The 24,987-nt window shown below is 43.7% G+C and overlaps 1 protein-coding gene across 4 annotated transcripts in view; it reads right to left on the reverse strand.

Moving 5' to 3' along the window:
- SAMD4A (sterile alpha motif domain containing 4A) overlaps nucleotides 1-24,987 on the reverse strand; it is a 226,840-nt gene that overhangs the window by 114,835 nt on the left and 87,018 nt on the right. Inside the window, exon 1 of one of the 4 annotated variants that reach the window (XM_070377811.1) lies at nucleotides 4,387-4,408. The exons of the other annotated variants lie outside the window; for them this stretch is intronic. The gene's annotated coding sequence lies outside the window, so the exon portion shown is untranslated. Of the gene's footprint in view, nucleotides 1-4,386; nucleotides 4,409-24,987 lie in introns of those variants that run through there. 4 annotated transcript variants of the gene reach the window in all.

Genomic DNA, 24,987 nt, shown 5'->3' on the forward strand with positions numbered 1-24,987 from the left:
CGGGCTCACTGGATGTAGGTCTGCTAGGCCTGACCCATTCACTGTTTTCTTAGTTCTTCTTATGGACGCATCTACATGTCCTGGATGGACATTAGAAATTTTATATCTCCCAGCATGTCTCCAACGCAATCGAAGAGTCGGATTATAAAAGCAAATAAGACGCTGCTTTAGTCTCTTTTCTGGCTCTGCTGGCAGGGTGTGAGTGAGTTGGGTGTGTCGGTAAGGGGAGAAGAGCCTCCAGAACATACCATTATGATTATCTAACAATAACAATCCTTGCTGGCAGCGTCCACTGAGATTAAAAGCCTGAGGTTCCTTTTTTTAATTATTTATTTTATATTGGAGCATAGTTGATTAACAATGTTGTGTCGGTTTCAGGTCTTCAGCAAAGTGATTCAGTTATGCATATACACGTGTCTATTTTTTTCAAATTCTTAGCCCATGTAGGTTGTTACATGATACTGAACACAGTTCCCTGTGCTATACAGTAGATTCTTGTTGGTTATCTATTTTAAATATAGCCCAGGGACAGAGGAGCCTAGTGGGCTGCCGTCTATGGGGTTGCACAGAGTCGGACACGACTGAAGCGACTTAGCAGCAGCAGCAGCACCATGTACAGGTCAATCTCAAATTCCCTAACTATACCTCCCCTCCATCATTCCCCCTAAGTAACTATAAGTTCATTCTCTCAGTCTGTAAGTCTGTTTTGTAAATAAGAGGGTGTGAAGAGAAGGGTACTCTCCTACACAGTTAGTGGAAATGTAAATTTGGAGAACAGTATGGAAGCTCCCTAAAAAAACTAAAAATAGAGCTACCATATGATCCTGCAACCTCCTGAGAAAAACATGGTCTGAAAGGATACACACCCCTCGATGTTCATTGCAGCACTATTTACAATAGCCAAGATAAGGAAGCAACCTAGATAACCATGGAGGAATGTATAAAGAAGATGTGGTACATATATACGATGGAATATTAGCCACTAAGAGCATGAGATTTCTTTTACTCTACATGGCAACAAGTTTTTGAAGTAAGAAAAAAAAAAGTAAAAATATAAAGTGCTATATTAGGTTTCAGGGATGCTAGGTGGGCTTCCCAGGTGTTGCTAGTGGTAACGAACCCTCCTGCCAATGCAGAAGCGATAGGAGCTGCAGGTTCAATCTCTGGGTCGGGAAGATCCCCTGAAGGATGGCATGGCAACCCACTCCAGTATCCTTGCTTCAAGAATCCTATAGACAGAAGAGCCCAGCGGGCTACAGTCCATGGGGTCACAAAGAATCAGACACGACTAAAATGACTTCACACACACACACAATGCTGGCTACTTTGAAATTTCTTAAAACTTCAACATGATGAACTGAAAAATGTGTTGGAACAGAAATTTCTGGATCTTGTTTCAACTAAGTCACTTTTCAATTTTCCAGAAAAGGATATTTAGTAAATGTGGCTAAATTTAAGTAACTTAATTTAGTTAGTGTGTTAGTCATTCAGTTATGTCCAACTCTTTGTGACCCCATGGACTATATAGCTCACCAGGCTCCTCTGGCCATATAATTCTCCCAGCAAGAATACTAGAGTGGGTTTCCATGCCTTTCTCCAAGGGATCTTTCCAATCCAGGGATCGAACCTGGGTCTCCTGCATTGCAGGCAGATTCTTTGCTGTCTGAACCCTTAAAATAACCCTATCAAAAAGTAATCATACACTAAAAAGGCCTCAACACTCACATTACAACCCTAAACCTCACCTCTGCTCACAGTCCAAAGACAAATACAATCCAAGTCTCTCAGCCACAGACCTGAAAATTGTCCTGCCTTGGCAAGATGCACCCACGGCAGATGCATTTAAAGGAGAGGGGTAGTTATCAAGGCCCAATTTGCCTTGCATTATCTTATTAAGTTTTATTTTCTGAGAAGTAACTTTTTTTGAGACAGAAAATCTGGCAGTTGTTTTAAGACTGTTACTTTTTCACTTGCATAGTTCTTATTCTATAGCTCCATGAAGCCTAAGAAAAGATTTCTGTATAAAGAAATACACAATGATGTCAGACATGCTGGTGAGATTTCCCACCAAGCAGCATGGGAATGAATGATGGTGAAGGGCCGTGGAACAATACACACACAGGGAACGTGGGGCCAGCGAGACTCTGAACACACACACTGCAACTTCTCTGGACACACACACGGGTCCCATCACCTCTGCCTCCATATCGTCCAGGTCACATCCGGTCTCCTTTACCGCAGGTCCCAGACAAGATCCTCTTATCAAATCCTAAAGGTTGTCAAACAGAAAGACGTATTTCCCTTCACACTTTTCGAGAGGTAGGTGGATCTGGGAAGGGGAAGCAGATGGAAGCGTAACGGTGTGGAAACCTGTGACACGGAATGGTTTAGTTCAGAGTTGTTTACAGCTGCAGACAGGACCTCAGGGACACACTCCTAGGTTCTAAGTCCAGGAATGTAATCTCTTGTGCCTCAGTTTCCTCATAACATCAATACTCTTCCATCCTCAGCCACTTTTGAAAATTTGACCCCTGGTCAGGGAACTAGATCCCACAGGCCACAACTAGAAATCCTGCCACAACTCAACATCTTGAGTACCGTAAGAAAGACAGAAGAGTCCACATGTTGCAACTAAGACCCAGTGCACCCAAATAAATACAAATAAATATTAAAAAAAAATTTTTTTTAAGACAAAAAAAAAAGAATGACATGGCAAACATAATTTGTGCATCTATAGACTCAGCACAAAGTGTAATAATAAGGCATTCACTTTGAACGGCCTTGTCTAAAGTTCTTCACTCCTACAAGCTTAACTCATGCTCAGGCCTCAAGGCATCCTCTGCAATCCAGTCTTTGCCTAGGACCCTGCATTGTCTGGAAAGGGAAGAAAGTTGAAATGTTCTTGGTTGCACATTTTTATTTTTAGCACTCCTAGAAAAGATGAAATTGTTTCTCATGTAATTCATTTCTCATAATATTAGCACTTGTGTTTTAAGAGCATGTAGCAGGGAGCTATTATTGTTAGAGAAGACAAGATTAGCATAAAATGGCTGAATTATAAGGTATATTGCTCATTCTCTTCTGTGGCTGAAAATATCTTCTAAATATCTGCTTTCCAATTGGCAGCTCCCAAAGATTCCTGGTCCAATGGACTATAGACACATAAGAATCACCAAATGCCACCTTTAGATATTTGACCTTCAGTCCCTGTCTCCCAGAATGATGGGACACTGGCTTATCTGTGAGTTTCCACAATGTCCTACTAGCTGTCAGACACAAAATTCAAACCCGAGTCGGTAAAAAAATAAGCATTTGAATATCTCTCTTCCTTGTTTCCCCCACTTCTTTCTGCTGCCTCTCTCCTGTATTTGTAACTACTTCTACATGTTACATAGTACAAAGAAAGGGCAATGGCACTCGAAAAATCTGAGGGAAAAGTTTGAGTCAAGCAGAACATAAAATAAAAGATTGGAATTATCCAGGATTTCAATTATACATGCTCTCCCAGTAGACTGTAAGCTATATATATATATGTAAATAAATATGTATAAAATATATATATATATACACACATATGTGCTGCATGCACACACACCTATTACAGATAGATAGGTAAACAGAGTCAAAGGGATAGAGAGAATAATGAATGAATGAGATTTGGCTGCAAGTCATTACAAAAAGAATTCAGAAACTAGTGTAAACCCCAGGAGATGAATTCAGTAGACAAAAATGTCCTTTCAACCAAACAGTTCCAACATATGAGAGAATTTCCTCCTTTCACCAAAGCCAAATATTTGACTGTGCTTTAAAAGACTAATTAAAACAATATTGTGGTATTCAACCATGCGTGGGTTATGAAGAGGAACCTCCACTTCATAAGCAGACACTGAATCTGTGGCAAGAGAGTAACGCAGGAGTAGCAGAGACCTTGCTTTGTGCCATTAATACTCACACATCCACTTGGTAAGAACTGTAGCTTGGAACAATGATTTCCATCACAAAGCTCCTGAAATGCCAGGAATGAGTCATGGCGTGGTGCCTGGGCATCGCACTGATTTTCTCCATTAACTAGGCATACATACTGACAACTTCCAGGAGAAGAGCTGAATGAGTCAGGTTCAGGAATAAACCACATCAGAATACTATGTGCGTGGGGGAGGGAGGGTAACAGGAATGGCATTTTTTTCAGTTATTGGTTTGTTCTCTTTAAATAGAAACATGCATAAAATGTATTTCTCCGAAGACTGCCGAAAGCATAGATCCATCCAATTATCAAAATTCTAACACCACGACCCCAATGGCTACCCAAACACTACAGTGTGGTAAAAGCCACTATGACCAGTGAGAGCTTCTCAGGAACAATTCCACGGCCCCTTTCACACACACCTTTTGACCTCTTCCAAACACCTTCTCTTGTCTTGACTTTCTTCTTCAAGTGTCTTCCACTAGCTGACTTTCACAGAGAAATGGAACAAGTCAGGTAACAAAATGGCCAGAATTCCAGCAGGACACGTGCAGTCCTTCAGCAGGTACACGCAGACTCCTGGCTCAGTGGGAAGCAAAATGCAGAACGCAAGGCTCTAGACCATGGGGACTTCTTCTGCATCCTGGCATGCTCCCTCTTGCCATTCTAGGTAAGGAAATTGGAGTTCAGATCTCTTTAGCCATCTTCTTTCTTAAAAATAGCTTCCTAGGTATAAGAGATAAAGACCTAGAACATTGTTATCCTGGCTATTAAGAAAAATTTTCTTTGAGTATACTTTGGGAAGCCCAGCAAGGCAGAAATATTGAAAGTACAAAAAGCATCTGTGACTAACATCTTTCCAGAACTTCTGATCTTAAGTTTTGAACCTGGACCGTAAGATGGTTTGGAAACTGAGAAGAATCACAAGAAACAGAGAATTGTGACTATGCCAAGAGCGCTTGAAAAGCCAAAATGTGCAGTTAATGAACAAGGGTGATGATGAGGAGTCAGTGGATCTCTTTTCTAACAAGGACCTGCTGTGGTACTCAGGGGCTCCTTTGTCCAGGATTAGACTCAATTGCTCTGCATCTTTCCTAGGATTGAGCCACAGGCTTGCTTTTTCTTTTTTTGGATTTGGCCTCCAATGCTGAGGCACGAGTCAGTACACACAGATGAATAGATTAGCTGAGCTAATTTAAGGGAGCCCTACCATGGAAGGATTCTTTTTTAGCCCTCTATATTTAGGTTAAGGTTTGTGCCTGAGCAAGACACTCACTGAAGGACTGAATTTTCTAAACCATGCAAGGGAGGAATCTCTCTTATGAGATCTTCTTCCTAACAGGCTACTTGCTGGTTTCCTGGGCTCTGATGGCCCCATAGCCACAGTCTTAAAACAGGCTAATTAAGGTGACCTCGTTCATATTACAGGGTGACTCAAGCCTCACTTTATAAATTCAGTGAACATATACCGAGTTGGGGGAATCGTGGCTGCTAAATATCCCTGTCAGATTAAACTTGATCAAACTTAATTGGATATGATGGCTTGATTGATTTGCTACCAGAAGCAAGCATTTTGATTAAATCACTGAGTTCCTAAATTTTATATTTGGTAACAAACTCAAGATTCCAAAGCTCTCCACCGCTGAAACATGAATTCTCATGTTCTTACCCTATTGCTTAATCAGATCTAATGCGTGGCTAAGGAATATGTTTAAAGGTTAGGCCTCAAGCAAACATTTCGGGAAGATCTCGTGGCTTCCTGTGTATAAGCTGCTCTCCATGGTAGGGGGTTCTGGGCCTTCTTTGAAAATCTCTCCCTGTCCCATTGATTTGGATGTCATTTGGTTGGGGCATAGCTACATGGGCTCTTAGGGATACACTGCACAGTTACAGTGACAATGTGTCAGTGGGTTTCCTTCTCATGGTTTTGACATTTAAAGATTGCTGCAGAAAGGGAGACTCCATCTGTGCCCTCCTGCTGGTAGAGACTAAACACCTGTACGGTAGAAACCAAGCCAGGATCTGCTCAGTATCAGAATGGGCCTTTGGAGAACACAATCAATTACCCACTGCCTTCTCTTTTGTTTCTCTAAATTCTTGGGCAAGCTGAAGAGGTCAAGTTTTAAGCAAGCTGCTGTCGCATTCTTACTTTCTTAGAAAATGTATATCCAAAAAGTAACCAGGAAGAGCAGCAAAACTCCTGCCCTTCTCTCCGTCAACGTGGAATGGATTGACTCGGCGGCAGCTTTGCTGCCACTGAGTATATTAGCTTCTTAAACAAGACAAACCCCTTGCCAGGTTCTCACCCATATTCTGCAGGGACACAACACAGGCTGCCTCTGCATAACCTCTTCTTCCCCTTGAAAAGAACGCAAACGTCATGCTTTAATATTTCGGTATTTCTTTTTGGATGCAAGTGCGATGTTAAAATGGATTGAGGTCACAGTGGGGAGAAGTAAATGGATTTCTCACACACCTCCCCCACTTGACTGTATGTGCTCCAAGCATGGTGTTGTAAGACTTGGAGATTAGGCTGCATGCTCAGATAGAGGCAATGGAGGCTTCAGAAGGCAGAGAAGAGTGGCCCCCAGAGTTAAGGTCTGAAGAAGAACCAATCCAGGTCCATGGGCTGAGGTTTGAAGGTGAAGAGTAATGGCTGGGACTGTTTACACAGACAGAAGACAGTTATTTAAGGGTGAAATCTGATCTACCTTCGGCTCAGCCAAAATGATGATCAGAGAGAAGTGTTATATACTATTTCTTCTTAGACTCAGCTGCCAAAGGGCCCTGCAGAGCAGAGCAGTAGGGCTGCTGGGTGGGGGGGCCACTGCTTCCTCCTAAGGGCCAGAGAGCCACCCACCCTCGCCCGGGGGCCCCGGGCCCCACTGTAGAGCTTCCCCCAGGGATACCTTGGCATCCTGACAGCAGGTGGGGACTCAGGGGACTTTCAGAACGTTCCTTCTAAGCGGGCTGAGAGGGTAAATGAAACCAGTCCAAACTTCAAGTGCTAAAAGCAACAGGCAGCCTTTCAAGTGCTAAGAGCAACAGGCAGCCTGCTCTGCTGACACCAGCACAAAACACTCCGTCAAGAACAAGACAGCCATTATCTCTTCATGGATCCTGAGCGAGCGTCTCTTGCCTGTATTGTTTTCTAACTTTGAAGCACCACATAAGGATGACCTTGGGTTCAAGGTAGGGACCTGAATGTTTATAGGACCTCACCGTTTCTGACATAATGTATTAGTCTGGCCATTTAGGCCTAAGTTTTAAAGACTCAAATTCTGCCCCTGGGCATGCGTTGCTCCCACTGAAGTTGATGTGATTTGGCTGTCAGACAGCGAGGGGCAGATGTCACTCTTGTGCAAGGATGTGATAGATAAGTAGTGGTTTCTAAGACCAGAATACAATGATCTGATAAAGAGCCATTGATGGAGGGTAGGAAAAATGCCTTTAAAGCCCACATCAACAAACACTCCCAGTCATTCTAGAACGTGCCCTCTGAGTCTACCTTCCTAGCTTGCAAGGGAACCTTTGAGCCAGGGCCCCAGGCAGTGCCCTGGAGATCACTCTCAGTCTCCTCAGGTGGCCCTGGGCTGCAGGCAGAACGCAGCCTGAGCCAGAAGATTTCTCTTCCAACTGTTAAATAGGTGCTATTCCACTCTCAGTCACTGTGGGAAGATGCATAGCGGGTTTCAGAGCCACAGATGATTTTATAGTCGCACTCCATCATTTGATTGTTCCCATGTTACAGACAGACTTTACGGTAATCGATCTTGATTTGATACGTATAGAGATGTATCGTGTGCTACTCTGTTCCAAAAATAATTTTAAATGACTTGCATGTAGTCTTAGGAACTGCTTGCACATCCCTGTAACACTTAATAAATTGGTCCTCCCATGCACGGTTCTGCATCCTCAGACTGGAATCAGCGGTTGGGGAACCCGAGGACACGAGGACTGACTGTTTTATCCTCTGGTGACTTGGCTGATTTCTTAAAAATTGAATGCAGCCTTTACACAGCTGAAGTTGAAACCTAAGGCATTTCAACCCTCCAATTTTTCACTTAAAAACAAATCCCAAGATGACAGGCGTCCTCTCGGGGGCCCTACGACTGTCCACAGCCCTTTCTGAAGTCCTACTGATGCAGCTAGGAGTGCGGAGAGGAGCGGGCAGACTGCGATAGCTTCCACCCCCCGCACAAAGTGTAACACCTTTGTGTTGACTGAAAACAAAGACGACTGAAAACAAAGTCCGCTGTGATGGGTTTTGATCATCTCTACCTCCCCGTCACCCTAGCATAGAGAGCAAAGATGACTGCATACATCCTGAGGCTTAAAAGAAATAAAAGAACAAATGAAGACAACAACAAAACAGCTGGCTAAACCCTAAAGAAAGAAAAATCTGTAACCTGAAAAGGAAGCAGTAGATGGGGGCAATGTGTGACATGTCCTGTCCCCCCATCCATGCCTCTGCACCTCCCATCTCTTTGTCCCCAAGTTTAGCTTCCTGCTGGGGCTCCGCTGCACATCTTAGCTGAGGTGTCAATTCAAGCCTACGTGCTGAGCCCTGATAATCCGGGCTTCGATTTCATGCCTGCTGGCATCAAGTTCATTGCCATGTTCACTGGAACTGAGATGTGGAGACCTTTCCTCAGGTTCAGATTCTGGCTTTACACACATACAATTCTAGAAGACTGAGTACATTTCACATTTTCGTAAAGTCCAAAGTTCTGGCCTGACATTCAAGACTCCCCTGCCTGGCCCAAGTCACTTCCCAAGCTGCCTTCCCCGCCTCTCCCATCTTCCCCGACCCTCTGTCTCAGTGTGGACTCCGCAATGGCTCATGCAACCCTCCATGTGTGGAAAAACATTACCCACCTTCACTTGAAGGGTGAATCTATACCTGTCCTTCAGCAAATTTATTTAACAAACACCGACAGAGCATTCACTGTGTGCCAGGCACAGTACTGAGCACTGCATGTCTTACTTCATCCTCGCAACACCTCCGAGAGGTAGGTACTATCATTATCCCCATTTTAAAGATGAGGAAGTAGAGGCACAGAGACATGACCTGGCTCCTGGCCCAAGGAGCCACAACCAAGCAGCAAAAGGCTAGAGTTCAAACCTGGCGGTCCAAGTACAGAATCTACACTCTGAATGACTATGCTAGGCAGCCTCTTTCATAAAACCTGTGTGTCCCAACTCCAGCCAAAACTGCTCTCCTCCTAAATTCCATAGCCCGTTAGTGGGCTTCCCAGGTGTGCTTGTGGTGAGGAACCCACCTGCCAATGTGGGAGACATAGAAGATGTGGGTTTGATCCCTGTGTCAGGAAATTCCCCTGGAGGAGGGCATGGCAATCCACTCCAGTATTCTTGCCTGGAAAATCCCATGGACAGAGGAGCTTGGTGGGCTGCCATCCATAGGGTCGCAAGGAGTTGGGCCCCGACATGACTTAGCATGCATTAGTGGTATCTCTCTTACGATCCTACTATTTTCTTCCTAACTTTCAAGATGTTTATGGGCATTTCCCCCTTCCTGGTAGCAGGTAGGATCCTTGAGGACTGAAACCACATCTGATTCAACACTGGCCTCTGCGCTCAGCCCTGAGCCAGGCACGTGCTCTGCGGGTGTCAGTCAACATTTGTTTGTAGATAGAAGAAAGCAGACAAGAAGGAAGAAGGAACCCACTCAGCTAAGGGATCCCCTGCTAGAGTGAGGAAACACCTCGTTCTTTGTTTTCATCCCTATGTGGCTGGGATTTTTATGTTTACTTTGATTGTTTTTGGAGCAATCTTAGCTGCTGTGGTAGGGAAGGCAGGTAGTTTTGAAGATTAAATGTGTGTGCTATATGCATGGGTGGCATCGGCATCAGCCGTCAAATTCCCCTTTGTTCTTCCCATACACCCAGCTATTTATAGAAGCAGTGGTAATGATAATGACGACAAGACCAGCAAAACAACATCAAAAACTACTATCAATTATCATATGCCTGTGCTAGGCACTTTCTATCCAGTATTTGCAATCCTTTCATTAGCCTTGCATCCAGGCCTTCTCATCCTTATTTCATAAATGGGAACTGAGATTCAGAAGAGCTAACTCTTTCTGCCAAGGTCATGAGCTGTTAAAACATACAGCATAGAGTTGTGAACCCAGTTCTGCTTCCCTGAGGGTCAATCTGGGCTCCATGGAGTCCTGTAGAAGCAAAGAAAAGCAAGTCACCTGGCCCATTCCTTCCTTACTTCCTGGACTCTCTGTGGTTTAGTCTTCTAGGTGAAAAGCTACCCTCCCACATGCACAGTTCTTGCAAGAAACCAGATTAACAGTCACCTACTTTCACATTACTCAGAGAGCCCTTAATTACTAGGAACAGACAGGATCATGGTCACAGAAATGCCTATGACATCTACAAGAGGGAGGGAGTGTCCATGGGAGTAGGGGGCAAGGGATGGGGCCAGGCAGATTTGTTTGGAGTCAAAGAGTCAGAGAGAGAACTAAATGTTTTGTTTAGAAGAAGGAATAAATCACTTTTCATTGAACTATAAAGTTGTCTTAGTTGGGCCACAACAAACACTCAATGCGTTCAGAACATCACCACAAGAACATGTTAGCGGTCTGGGGCGTAAACATCTATTTTCCTTTGTATAGGAAGAGTAAGGCTCTTCACCCTGCAGGGGCGGGGTCAGAGCGAAGTCTTCAAAATGCAGCAGACACTGAAACATGATTCTACTCTGAGTCCTCAAATCTGCAACAGTATTCTGTTCACTTCAGGATTCCTGGTGCAAAGCGTTCTGTAAATGCTCACAAATTCATGCTTCCATGGCCGTTACGTGATAGGCCACTTCCTCTAAAGTGCTCTAAAGCGCACAGCACGTTTCAGTTAGACTTTTCTGTGTATAAGAGAAAAGTGGTGCTGTCACAAGCAGAAAACCTAACAGCCACTGAGGGCCAAGTTAAAAAACCAACCACATTAACGGTGGACTAAATAGAAGAGTTGCTTCTCAGGATAAAAGCCTCCATTAAATAATCTTCATCAGCTGGTTTTTAGCCAAACTTGACAGATAAACTACTCATTTGCAGCTGTGGTGATTTCGAGTCTATGACTTTTTCCTTTAAGGGACCAACCCATGGAAAGCACTGGTTGTGGAGGGAGCCTCGGGGAGAGAGTGGTAACCTTCCCCTCTCTAACCAACTCTGCGTTGGGGGAAGGTATACTCCTTAATGGGCTTCCCTGGTGGCTCAGACGGTAAAGAATCCGCCTGCAATGCAGGAGACCTGGGTTTGATCCCTGGGTCAGGAAAATCCCCTAGAGAAGGAAACGGCAACCCACTCCAGTATTCTTGCCTGGGAAATCCCATGGACAGAGGAGCCTGGTGGGCTGCAGTTCATGGGGTCACAAAGAGTCAGACACCACTGAGCAACTAACACTTTCACTTTTTCACTTTGCTGTACTCCTTAACAGTCCCTGGACTAAGTCTCCTAATGAATAGACTATAAGGAAGAAGGTATGGAGCTGTGTTTGGAGAGTTTCACAGTAATTAACTTACAACACTGATCCAGGTCATAGCTACAGATCAGCAGCCTGGCCAACACTCTGGCTGATAAATGGTGCTTTGGGTCAGTCTCAGAAGGCAGCACAGGCTGCCAATGTGTGCTCGGCCCTGAAGGATGGGAGACAGAGATGTGGGGAAGCTGCTTCCTGTGGAGGAAGGATCCTGTGCCGAAGCACAAGAGTCTTTGGGAACCAGGAAACGGAACACATCGGCTGCAGCTGAGAACAGGTTTGGGAAGAGTAGGAGAGACGACATACAAGGTCAGCTTTGGGAAGGCTGCTGCGTGAGAAGACAAGTGGCAGTTTTTGAAGAGGAAATATTGTCTGAAGTATGGGGAGGTACATCTGGTGATGGCCGAAGGAGGGAGCCGGGTGGAGAGAGAACAGTTGGAGGGCAACTGCACCGGGAAGGGAGGCGGGTGAACGCATGGGGAGGCGGGGTCTGCAGCCCCTGGGTGGGAGGTGGAGCCCATGGAGCAGTTGTCGGGGTGCTCTCTTAGCCTCTCTTATCCACAGCTCTCTCCTGTTAACAAAATGATAACACGGTGAAGTGTCAGCACAGTGCCTGCACCTGTAAGAACTTAGTAAATGTTACCTAGAAAATAAAGTGATGGATGTGAGAAAAATTGTCAATGGAGAATTACTATTCACCTAGAAAGGAAAAGCTTAGTCATGTCTGACTCTTTGTGACCCCATGGACTGTAGCCTGCCAGACTCCTCTGTCCATGGGATTCTCCAGGCAAGAACACTGGAGTGGGTTGCCATTTCTTTCTCCAGAGGATTTCCTGACCCAGGGATCGAACCTGGGTCTCCTGCATTTCAGGCAGATTCTTTACTGTCTGAGCTACCATCGAAGCCCATTCACTTGTAAGTCCCAATTATTGGTGAAACAAACAGTAGCAAGAAAGAGGGTGGCCATGGAGAATTCCTCCAAGTTGTCAGCACGGTGCTCTGGGAGAAGATGACAAAGAAAGGGGGTCACCCAGGAGATGTGGAGACATGGCGGGCACCTCTCCTTGACTCTTCAATCAGAATGCCCCCAGGCAGCGACACTACAGTTGCCGTGGAGACTAGGGAGAGATTAAAGCCAATGGCCTTCCTGGCCCTGGAGCCCTACCCTCCATACATGGTCCCTGAGGAAGACACGGGGGTTCTACTCTCAATTCTCAGTCCAAAGTCATCAACAGGGCCAATCACAGATATCATTGCATCCCGTAAAAAGACAGTAGTAAGCATTATTGTTTCACTGTTGAAGGTGTAAAAATTGGGCTGAGATCACTTGGTGAGCTGGTAACAGCTGAACCCAGAGCCTGGCCTTTGTCTTGGACTTGAAAGCCTGTTCCTCTCCCAGCTGTCTCTCAGGCTGTTTTTACCCCAGTCTTCACAAACAGATCTAAAACCACAGTGTAAAATACAAGACCGTGAAATTGGAAATAAAATGCATCTGTTTAAATCCCATTTATTTTTAATAACTACTGAGGTTAGGCTTTGCGTGAAAGGTGAGATGTTACTTTAAATCTTGATTTATCTCTTGGTTGACTAGTAAAATATTGTCATTTTGCTCAGGTGAAGGAAAGGCCTATTGAAAATGCCACACTTGTTTAGCTTTTCTTAAAACTCAGTGTGCACCTCCTGGGCACCTTCTTCCAGGGTCTTAAGCACCTGCGATTTGCTAGTTTTTAGTTTGCTGGTATATTCTAGTCCTCCAACATGGCGGGGTGGGGGGTACCTATGCATGTGCAACCAAAGGGCTAATGCTCACTCTGTCAATCACACAGAAATTATCAAGTGGAATCTTTTGTCTGCTTAGTTAGCAGTCTCTGACAATATATGCCATTTGTAAATCAAAAGCATCTGGCTCTGAATGGGGGCTAAATACAACCACAATAAAAAAATAATAATAATATAAATTGGTCAGCAGGAGAGTTGCCAGTATGAACAAAAACAATTATGTCAATAAGCCTACCTTAACATGTATGAGAATATCAGGCCATTGATCAAGGACCTCACACAGATGTTTCTAAATTAAACCCACAAAGCATGGCTGCCCCTAGTACCTCCCCTGAGTCCCTCCTTCCATGGATCTTGAGGGTCTCCTCTTGACCTCAGTGGCCAAGAACACTTCTGGGGTTTTTCACAATCATCCACTGCTTCTTAAGCCTTATCTCATCCCTGGGGCATCCTTTAACCGTCAGTCTTGCTTAGTCATGGATGGCTTCGAGTCTCTCACCAGACTTAATCTAAGAATCCCAAAGTCTCTCTTTTGCTACGGTTTACCTGAACAACAGTGGAAGCAATTTGCCTCTTAAATTCACTCCCTGAGCTTTAGCGTTCACATCCTGCTCAGTTTTGTCTTCTTATTACAAGGAAATAAAATCTACCCCGACTCAAAGAAGGAAAACAAGATTTCAGGTAGAGACAGTCCTTTTTTTCCCAAAAGCCTGTAACATCAGTGAGGAGTTCTCTCAATCTGTTCAGAGTTTAGTCAGCACATTTTGGCTATTCTAGACTCAGAAAATCCTCAGAAACCAGGGCCCATTATGCAGGGTTGGAGAGATGGAGATGGATGATCATCAAGCAGGAATTAATGAGGATTGAGGAAATCCAACCAATTTTACCTGGAAATCTCTGGGGCCATCCATCTTTTCTGCCATCTGCTCCAAATTTGGACCTAGGCCCCGAGCAGCAAAAGACAAATCCATCCATCTTAAAAGTCCACTCAGGTGAAATGCCATGAAACTGCATTATTGTCCAGAACCGCAGAGAGAAACATTTCTTTTCTAGTTAACCTGGCAGCTATCAGTTGTTCATTACCTTGACAGCACCTGGTTTATGCTCTAGAATAAGATACTTCAGAATCTATCAACATCAAACCCCTGAGAGTGAGTACTGAAAGGAAAGACAGCCTCTTATTCGTTGGAGGTGGATGGATTCATGCTTTCCCATGAAGTGCATGTTCTGGTGTACTTATCTTTGCCAGCCACATTCTCTGGGTGAACAGGAACCCAATCATCACACCTGCTTTATGATTTTAAGCCTTCTACACCAGCATAAACTAGAGCACACTCATATGGCTTTTATTGTTCAAGACGACAACCATCTCACTGTAAAATATTATTCTTCCTGAGGTCCTCCGATACTTCTGTTACCATGTCCGAATCCACAGGCATCCTCACATTTTTTCTGCAGTTGTTTGTGCTCTGATACAGAGTCTAGACACAGCACAGAAATAGAGGGAGGTCTTTCCACACCGTTTTGAGACCAAAGAAGGTAGACTATGACTTGAAACACTGTATTTTAGGAGATTTCAAATAAGTTTGGCTATATCCTGCTCTCACTTCCTGAGAAACAGGTATATTCCTAAATCATCTAATGTAAGCCACACTTATTAAATGAAAGTTCTTTATTTAAAGGAATTCTCCTTCTTCTCTCTTTCTGTTCGGTTCACATAAATAAACATATATTCAAACTTTTGTAAGTCAAAGAGCTTATTTTTCTTGGAACAAGTGGCTTGAAATATGTTGTTGTTCAACTCCAAATATTTTCTCCCTTCCTTCTTTTGGAGTTCTTTGACCTAAACTACATTTGTGAAGGGAGAGAGGAGAGAGAGGTAGAAAGAAGAAGAGAAGGTGGGAGACAGGAGAGAGAGAAAGAGGGGAAGAGAGGGTGGGAGAGAGAAAGTGAATGTGTTTCAGAGCAGGCGCAAAGGGTTCAGCCCACAATTTTCCTCAATTAGCATGTGTCCTTGGATGAGAACACTAAAGGAGGTGTGTGTCTGCTCTCTCCTCAGCCTGGCTCAGCTGTCTTGTAAATCACATAGTGTAAGCATCTTGACATGCTCAGTAAGCATGTATATTTTACACAACATGCAGTAGCTAAAAAAAATGTTCTCTAATCCAGCACATATAGTAGCTTGGACTGACATGTACAGTATATAGTAGCTTGGATTGGGTTGACATATAGTAGCTTGGATTGGGTACACATATAGTAGCTTGGATTGGGTTGACAATCTAAAAAAAAACTGGTTAAAGCATGGAATTATAAAATGATACTCTCATTATTTCTATATATATATATATATATATAGAAATTTATTCATAGATATTTAAATATATGACCATACACTCATTTACAAATTTGGTACAGGAGCAACGCCTTGTATTTGATGATGGGTCCGACTGTTTGGAATTCCCAATTGTCTTTTCTGGATAAACCAGAAATCTGCTATGATTTTCAAATTTAGTGTCTTTAAAGGAGGAAAAAAACTCCAAACAGCTGAAAAGCAATCTGACTGGGGAAGCTGCCTAGATTTCTATGAATTTCCCCCTAATCTTTTAAAATTATCTTGTTTATACTTAATTTGGCCACAATTTTTGTTTTTTTTTAAGCAAATTCATCATTGACAAGTCTTTCCAAGACAACAGTATAGTTTTCATAAAAACACTTTTCCTTTTCACACTCATATATCATCTGTTTACGTAATATTTAGCTACATGTCCTCAATGGAAAAAGTACAACTGGCATAAACAGGTTTGGCAACAAACAACTCTCAACCGGCTTCCCACTGAACTGACTGAAGAAGGAGGAGGGCCACAAGAGAGCAGCTGATGACTCCAGTCCGCCACAGACATCTGGCACTTGCCAGAGGAAGAGCGTGCAACTTGATGGCTGAGTGCTTGCAATGAGCGTCTCTGTACCTCATCTGAGGCTCAACCAAAGAAACAGCTCATGATTTATTCCCATAATGGAGGGGGGAAATGACCAGGTTGGACCTATAGAGGAACTGTAGGTTGGCCTCTAACCTGATGGCTTTCTAAATCTTTGAAGGGTAACTTTGTCTGCTTAATTTTTACCTTTTGGACAATTGGATGTAACTTCTCATAAGATACAGTAAGTAATACTGCTGTAAACAGGAAAAAAAGAAAAAGTAACTGTGCTTTTGGCTAAACAGAGAGAAGTATGAAAAGACAGAATGTATATTATGTAACTATATAAGTATATATGTTTGTATTATTCAGATACGTGGATACTTTTAAATATATAGTATATAATATATAAAAGTACATACACTATATGGACTTCCCTGGTAGCTCAGTGGTAAAGAATTTACCTGCCAATGCAGAGACATGGGTTCAACCCCTGGGTAGGGAAGATCCCCTGGAGAAGGAAATGGCAATCTGGTTCAGTATTCTTACCTGGGAAATCCCATAGACAGAGGAGCCTGGAGGGCTACAGTCCATGAGGTCGCAAAGAGTCAGACATGACTTAGTGACTGAACAACAACAACATATACTATACAAATATTTTAAAGTATATATATATATATTTTTTTAACATATACTGAAAAAAAAACTAGCATATTATATATAAAAGTATATGTGTTGTACATGTTAAATATAAAGTATATATTATATAAAAATACATATACTTTGGGAATTCCCTGGTGGTCCAGTGGTTAACACTCAGTGCTTGCACTGCTGGGGCACCAGGTTAGATCCCTGGTCAGGGAACTAAGATCCCACAAGCCATGTGCATGGATGATAAATCACTGCAGTTGTATCCCACTCTTTGTGACCCAGTGAACCGTAGCCTGCCAGACTCCTCTGTCCGTGGGATTCTCCAGACAAGAACACTCAGAGTGGCTTGCCAGGCCCTCCTCCAGGGGATCTTCCTAATCCAGGGATTGAACCCATGTATCATTATGTCTCCTGCAATGCAGGTGAGTTCTTTACCACTAGCGCCACCTGGGAAGCCCCACAAGCCATGTGGTACAGACAAAACCAAAAACAAAAGATATATATATACACTTAAAAATATCTAGTATATTATATATAAAAGTACATACGCTATATATTTTAAAGTGTATGTATTCTATATACATTATGAATAATATTCTGCCTTTTAGTTACAAATGTGTTAGTCAAGTCAAGGCTATAGGAAAAGGAGTACGTCAAGGCTGTATATTGTCACCCTGCTTATTTAACTTTTATGCAGAGTACATCATGAGAAATGCTGGGCTCGAAGAAGCACAGCTGGAATCAAGATTGCTGGGAGAAATATCAATAATCTCAGATATGCAGATAACACCACCCTTATGGCAGAAACTGAAGAGGAACTAAAATTCCTCTTGATGAAGGTGAAAGAAGAGAGTGAAAAAGTTGGCTTAAAACTCAACATTCAGAAAACAAAGATCATGGCATCTGGTCCCATCACTTCATGGGAAATAGATGGGGAAACAGTGGAAACAGTGGCAGACTTTATTTTTTGGGGCTCCAAAATCACTGCAGATGGTGACTGCAGCCATGAAATTAAAAGACGCTTACTCCTTGGAAGAAAAGTTATGACCAACCTAGACAGCATATTCAAAAGCAGAGACATTACTTTGCCAACAAAGGTCTGTCTAGTCAAGTCTATGGTTTTTCCAGTGGTCACGTATGGATGTGAGAGTTGGACTGTGAAGAAAGCTGAGCGCTGAAGAATTGATGCTTTTGAACTGTGGTGTTGGAGAAGACTCTTGAGAGTCCCTTGGACTGCAAGGAGATCCAACCAGTCCATTCTGAAGGAGATCAGTCCTGGGTGTTCTTTGGAAGGAATGATGCTAAAGCTGAAACTCCAGTACTTTGGCCACCTCATGTGAAGAGTTGACTTATTGGAAAAGACTATGATGCTGGGAGGGATTGGGGGCAGGAGGAGAAGGGGACGACAGAGGATGAGATGGCTGGATGGCATCACTGACTCGATGGACGTGAGTCTGAGTGAACTCCGGGAGTTAGTGATGGACAGGGAGGCCTGGCTTGCTGCAATTCATGGGGTGGCAAGGAGTCGGGACACGACTGTGACTGAACTGGTGTTACATTATAAATATATGTGTATATACTGATGTCTATTGTTCAGTTGCTAAGTCATGTCCAACTCTTTGCGACCCCATGAACTACACACAGCATGCCAGGCTCCTCTGTCCTTCACCATCTCCCAGAGTTTGCTCAAATATATGAGTGCATATACTTATCTGATGGTATGTTACAAGGTACGGAGCTTCACATTGTATTTTAAGATCCTTTGATAAAAAACTTTAGTCCCTAAAATTCCAGCTGGATCGATCGGGTTAATTGCCTTGGTTCAGTACTTCAGACCTCAGTCCATCATTTTACTCATCATTGCTACTATACAGAGTTTGGAAAAAAGTATTTTGGACGAAATGTATCTGAGGCTGAATCCAGTCTCAGTGTCAGGGAGTAAAAGTCCCTAATGGTCCATCCTGGCTAGTTCCACTTTGCAATACATGCAGCTGTGAGGGATGGTATATTTAAAGGGGCTTTATTTAGCTCTTGAGTTTTATTTATTTATGATTTATTATTTACATCCTGCCTACTTCCACAAAGGATTTGAGGCAGCGTGGCTCTTCAATTAAGTCCATTCTAAATCAGCTCAGTCACTTCTCCGTCATCCTGCCACGTCCAACTTCAATGAGTTGTTTTCCCAGTGTGATCAATTAACTCGGACCCCTGTGGTCCGGGCCTTCCACTGGGCAACGAAGGTGGCGCATTTATAGTCTGTGGCCTTTGGTTTGCTGCCCAGCGCAGGGAGCCACCCCAGCAGCGCAGGAAATCCAGGCTGAACTTCCCAGGGCATCCCCTTTGGTGGCCCAACCTCTCTGGGGGACTCATGGAGTGTGGAGACCCACAGGCAGCTCCACATCCTGTGCCAAGCGAGCAGAAGAATAGTCTCAGGACCCTGCCTGGTGAGAATGTGGGGCATCAGGAAGCACCCCAACCAGTAGAGCTCTCTACCAATATGTTCAATGATCACACACCCTTTCATGTGAAGCAAGAGAATGGGTAAAGCCTTGACCTAGGCTCCTAGGGATCCTCCACTCCGTCACGTCTCTGACTAAATGGAGCAAACCCCCAGAGAAAATGTTTAAAATAGCCCTGATAAAAATGGATACCACCAAGGAAGGTGGCAGGTCTCCTGTGAACCATGAGACAGTCCTCAACCATGATGTCACACATCACAGGCTATGGAGATTCTGATCGCCTCAGCCTCTGAGCAGTCAGGGATGGCCCAGGGTAGCTGAGTAACCCCAGTGTGCTGAATAAATATTAGCACTTTCTCACGTGCCCAGGCACATAAAGGATTGAGAATCAGTCACAGCCACATGGAACTGCAATCCTAAACATCTCCTGTCTACAGTACGAGAGCTGGAAATAAGATGGCAGCTAGGTTCCCATTAATACTTCCTTGCCTGATTCCTCACTCACGATATCAGGCCCTCACAAGAACCCTGGGAGTGAGGCATCCCCAATTTACAGGCACAAACTGAGCCTCAGAAAAGCCAAGCGACTTACTCAGAGCTATCTTTTTCAAAGCACCAGACTGGCCCCAATTCTGCTCATCCTCGACCTCCTGCACAGTGTACAGGTGTGTCCAATTCCCGTCTGACTTCTCTTCTAACAAATAATCTTAAAAGATGTGCGAGTGGGACTCAAAAGTGAAATGGACGGACATTATTCTGGGAAAAGAGTTCCTTGGAGAAGCTCTATGAAGATGGAATAACCCTCATTTGGAGCATCATGAATGGTGGAGAGGGCAGACATGGCTGTATAAGAGACTTTTCTGGTTGGGCAGGCTGATTGTGAGAGAGTCATGGCTACTTGAGCAGGACGTCAAACAAGCTTCTGGATATGTGAGTCTGAGGCTCACAATACGCTCTCTCTAGTGATGGGACTTGGCCGTCATTTGCTCAGGAAAGAAGGCTGAAACTCTGGGGCTGGTTGAAGTCTGGCAGGAAAATACAGACCAGATCTGGACCATGAGGAAGGTTCTCTAAGTCTCTGTGAGAGGTCTGAGAGTTCAGAAGCTCCAGGCTAAAATTTCTAATGAATTGGAAAGCCTGATCGTTACACCTTCCCTTTAAGCTCCTTTCATATCTACTTCATGAGATTCAATTTAAGAATATTCTTGACCTCAAGATACTAGAACGTAAAGCTGAGCTGGGATGTTAATGGCATCTTCACCCCACAGAGCCTTGGCTTCTGGGCTGAATGGAACAATCTTCAGACTATCCACATCTACAGAACTGCAAAATAGAACCCAAAGGGGACATTCTCACCCCCAAAGGATAGGTGGCAAAAAGGCTGGCTCTTCATTGACCGATTTCAACAATCCTCATATGAAATTTCTTGACACTGTCACTTACTGCACATGGTTGACCCGGCCTACAGGTGCAGCTGCTCCCTGGGAAGGAGCTGGTGGTCATTTTATATCATTATACCACTACAAAGATCAGACTGGTGCCCATGCCTTAGTAGAGAAACCAGCACAACTTTGACAGCAAGATTGCAACACTCTGTGAAGAAAAAGCTTGACCACAAAACTAGAAATAGTACTTCCAGCTGATCTCAACTCTTCCCCTCCCAAAATCCAGCATCTGACTTCTCTGCTGGTAGTGAACAAGCAAGACCAACAGCCCAATCACACTGCTAATTCTAGCCACCTTGGAAAACAAAAAAGGAGTCGGGGAGGAAATCTGTGCTTACAGGGATGGGAACACAATAGAGCAGTGAGGAAAAGTATCTCTGTGAACTGATACCTCCCAGTTGGTCCAGTGGTTAAGATTCCACACTCCCAATGGAGGGGTCCTGGGTTTGATCCCTGGTCAGGGAACTAGATTCCACCTGTCACAACTAAGAGCCTGAATGCTGCAATTAAGACCGGCACAGCCAAATGAATAAATAAATAAAGATAACCATCAAGGACCTGCTGGATAGTATTGCTGCTGCTGCTGCTGCTGCTGCTGCTAAGTCACTTCAGTCGTGTCCGACTCTGTGCGACCCCATAGACAGCAGCCCACTAGGCTCCTCTGTCCCTGGGATTCTCCAGGCAAGAACACTGGAGTGGGTTGCCATTTCCTTCTCCAATGCATGAAAGTAAAAAGTGAAAGTAAAGTCTCTCAGTCCTGCCAGACTCTTAGTGACCCCATGGACTGCAGCCCACCAGGCTCCTCCATCCATGGGATTTTCCAGGCAAAAGTACTGGAGTGGGGTGCCATTGCCTTCTCCACTGGATAGCACAGGGAACTATATTCAATATTTTGTAATAACCTATGAAAGAAGGGCTTCCCAGGTAGCTCAGTGGTAAAATATCTGCATGCCAATGCAGGAGACGCAGGTTCAATCCCTGGGTTGGGAAGATCCCCTGGAGTAGGATATGGCAACCCACTCCAGTATTCTTGCTTGGAAAATTCCATGGACAGAGGAGCCTGGTGAGTCCATGGGACTAGATCCCCTGGAGTAGGAAATGGCAACCCACTTCAGTATTCTTGCTTGGAAAATTCCATGGACAGAGGAGCCTGGTGAGTCCATGGGACTGCAAAGAGTCGGACATGACTGAGCACACATGCACACACGTACGTAAGGGAAAATAATTTGAAAAAGAATATATATAGTTGAATCACTGTGCTGTACACCTGAAATTAACACAATATTGCAAATCAACTATACTTCAAAAGAAAGAGAGAATGATTAGCTGATTATTAGTTTTAGTTTCTCATTACATCACAGATACATGGTCGGTAGATTAATTTACTTCAGTGGCTAGTGTACCTGGAATATTTTATAGTAAAATATTTTAATGGCTAATATTAACTGTAATTTATCACTGTAAGTTTAGTGATGAAATTGAAAAATGATCACACTACAGGTGTTAGACACATCTATAGATTAGATTGAATGCATGCATTCCTATAAAAGGCATCCTGAATACCAGTCAATTTGGCACTGGCTCCCCCTGGAAAATAGTTGTTAAGCTTCTCCAGGGGACGGAGAAATGGAAAATAATCAGGTTATTTGTCACCTTGCCCTGTGGGCTTGGCAAAATATGAGAAAGCACATAAAAAGCTAGTTATGGAATCAGCTTTACTACTATTTTTGCTACTTATTTTAAAGCACATCTTTACAAGCATCTCAGTACCTCTTACTATCTTAGCAGACAGGTCTGTCTCATTTATTAAGAGCTACCAACACCAGATAAGTCAGGTTCACACTCAAGGGGGAAAGTCCAGGGAACAGTGACCTATGGAAGGGACCCAGACAGGAGTCCACCACACCAAGAACAGAAGCCTCTCCAAAGGCACACATTGGGGAGAGAAGACTTGACAGCTTCAAATCAAAGGTGTCTCTCCACGTCGGCAGGGACTAGTACACCATGATGTAAGCAGTGAGAAACAGCTTAGAGTGACATGATATCAAAATCTACTGAAGGGGTGAAGGCTAAAAACCAAAACCCAAGGTTATGGGCAGGCTGAATTCTACAATAAAGACATTTATAGTGTAAGAATCTAACCAATTCTGCCCATATGATTTGCATTCATTTCTCCAGTGTCCACCACAAAGCTAGCATCCTCAATAGTATTCATTATAATAATAAATAGGTATTGATCACTTATTATATGTCAAACACATTTTAGGCATTTTACATTTATCAATTTCTCTCCTCTTCAAGGCAAACCTAGGAAGCAAATTCTATTAACATCTCCATTTTACAGATGATAATATGAAAGCACAGAGAGGTCAAGTAACTTACCCAGTGTCACACACCTTGGAAGAGGTAAAGCCTGGATTTGCCCCCAGAAATTTTGGCTCCAGAGCTTCTGCACTTAACCACTCTGCTTCACTGCCTCTCAAGGAGGAGGAATGTCCAAGTGAGATAAGAAAACAATGGCAGTGAATAAAACGGGCTCTATCTACAGTTTGCTGGAATAAATTCAGTCAGCCAGTTCCTATCACTTTGAGTCTGTCTTCCCCAAGGAAAGTAGACACCAGGATTCCCCCCGCCTCCACCAGCACCCATCCCATCTCCCCTCCACAGCAGAGAGGCCATGGAACTTGGGCAGACTGACCCATTGATACGCTCTCTGAAAAAGTATATCTTCTCCATGTAAAGTAACGAGCTGGGATTTTTGGTCATGGATTAGTCTCCATTAGCTTCCAACTTGGGAAGTGTGAGTCTTCCCAGACCATCCATGAGGTAACTAATCAAATCAACCTTCAGTTCTGCAAAGCTGTACGTCAGACCCCAGTCTACAAAGACAAGAAGCCAAAGAAAAGCACTGTCCCTTGAAGCCCAACCCGAAATAGTCATTCTAATGATCAGCCCAATTCTAATGAATCATCTCACTTCTAAGAGAGAATAAAAATAAACACCATTTACTGAATACTTCCTATTACTGAGGAGCTGTTTCACAGGCCATCTTCCTTATGCATTCTTCTGTGTTCTCCCTGGGGACAGAACAGGAGTTTACTAGCCATGGAATGAAGGCTGGCGGCTCCCAAATATCACAGCTTAGCACTTCTAGGACAAAATTTACATTAGCCTGGGCTTCTCTGGTGGCTCAGCCAGTAAAGAAACCGCCTGAGATGCAGGAGACCTGGGTTTGATCCCTGGGTTGGGAAGACCCCCTGGAGAAGGGAATGGCTACCCGCTCCAGTATTCCTGCCTGGAGAATCCCATGGACAGAGGAGCCTATCGGGCTATAGTCCATGGGGTCACAAAGAGCTGAACCTGATTTGAGCGACTACGCACACATGCATGTGGTTTAATAAGAAAAACCTGGACAACCCAATATGAGTTTTTCTGGAAGCTCTATGTGTGTAGTATACAGGACTCCCCTTTATTGTAAGATTATATTCTTTCTACTTCTAGTATTGAAATATCTTTTCTTTTATGAAAAGATTATAATATTATATGACAATTCTACTATTGCTATTTTTAATATCCTCACTTCCCAAGACAAAAGCTAACAACCCTATGTTTAGCCTCCTGAATTAAAAAAAAAAAAAATTGTTGTTAGATCATAAAATACGACATGTATTATAGGGTCACTAGCTTGGGGACTGACATGCTGAGTTTGCCTGACCTCAACCACAGAGAAAATTTAGAAAAGAGATCAGTGGTTGGTGGAATGTCCCTGTGCCGATGTCTTCCCTGCTAAGCTCCTTCTGACCTCCAGTTACCCCTTTGGTCCCCAGTGGCTACTACCAGTAGGAATTCCCTGTCCTTCCTGGCCAAGCTGACGTGCTGGGCAGAGTTCAGGACACAGCTTTAAATGTGGTTTCCTGATTAGCAGAGAGACTCCAGTTAGGCAGGAAGGAGTTCAAGCTTGAATATAGTATGTCATAGTCATCTACCAGTTCTTAGGAATGAATACATCAACAGAAGTGACCTGGAGCAAAAAAGCATTCCTGAGAAAATCCCCAGCAGCTCAGTGAGAGACTCTTGTCACTGCACTTCATTTTTTGTGTATTCTTTTGACAAGAAAGTGACACATTTAAAACTCAATTACTCTAAAATGTCATTCAAGATGAACAATATTTGAGAAGGTTAACGATGACTGAGAGCAATGAGTGCTAACAGGAACCAGATGAAATATCTTCACTACTTCCTGGCTAAGGAAGAAGGTGATAAGAAGACTCC

This window comes from Bos mutus, chromosome 10 (genome assembly GCF_027580195.1).
Source record: "Bos mutus isolate GX-2022 chromosome 10, NWIPB_WYAK_1.1, whole genome shotgun sequence".
Taxonomy (NCBI): domain Eukaryota; kingdom Metazoa; phylum Chordata; class Mammalia; order Artiodactyla; family Bovidae; genus Bos; species Bos mutus.